The sequence below is a fragment of the Propithecus coquereli genome, unplaced genomic scaffold, assembly GCF_000956105.1.
Source record: "Propithecus coquereli isolate 6110/MARCELLA unplaced genomic scaffold, Pcoq_1.0 Scaffold104, whole genome shotgun sequence".
Lineage (NCBI taxonomy): Eukaryota > Metazoa > Chordata > Mammalia > Primates > Indriidae > Propithecus > Propithecus coquereli.
In genome coordinates, this window is record NW_012134303.1 from 4,970,295 (window position 1) to 4,971,072 (window position 778).

Sequence of the window (778 nt, forward strand, 5' to 3'; positions counted from 1 at the left end):
CCCGGCCTGCTCAGCTACTTTGGTTTAGATCCAGGACTACAACTAGTCTCTATTATGAGGAGCAAATGAGATAATGACTTTGAAACCATTTGAAAAGTATAAAATGGTATACAAATGTAAGGTGACATTATTAATTGTGATTGCTGACCACCTAGACCCTTTATTTCTAGGTTTCTATTTTCAGTCTTTAGCCTATAGAGTGCAAATTCTATGCATTGGTTGCCTTTTGTGTTCCCAGATGATCTTTTTTGAACTTCAGGGGGTCCTTTTCAAATCATAGTGTTCTGGGATTTGATTGTCTTCTTTTTCAGTCCCCAGAGAGGTTTCCATTAGTTTATATTCCCATGGGACTTGTTTCCCCTTTAGTTGTCTTCTAGAACATCCATTATATCTTCCCTGAGGTACAACAGGCAAAACCACTGTACTTCAGCACCCTGGCTCAGTCAAGAGAATGTAATGTATTTTGTTTATTTCCACTTCCTATGGTGGTGATGTCCATCTAATAAATAAGATTTGTGTTTTTAGGAGCTAGTTTACAACAATCCGAGGTGTTTTTTCTATGTGGTAACAGATAGAGCAAGAGCTGTATAATAATAGGATGTCAGAGCTGTAAAGCATCTTAAAGAGATCATCTGGTGATTCTAGTCCAACTTGAACATTTTACAGTTGAGGAAACATTAGACTAAGCTAGGACTCATTTGCTCATCCCCCAAGGCAGGGAGATAGTTTCTAGGACTTTAAGGAAGAGCTCATGGGACATTAATGTTAATATCCTGAA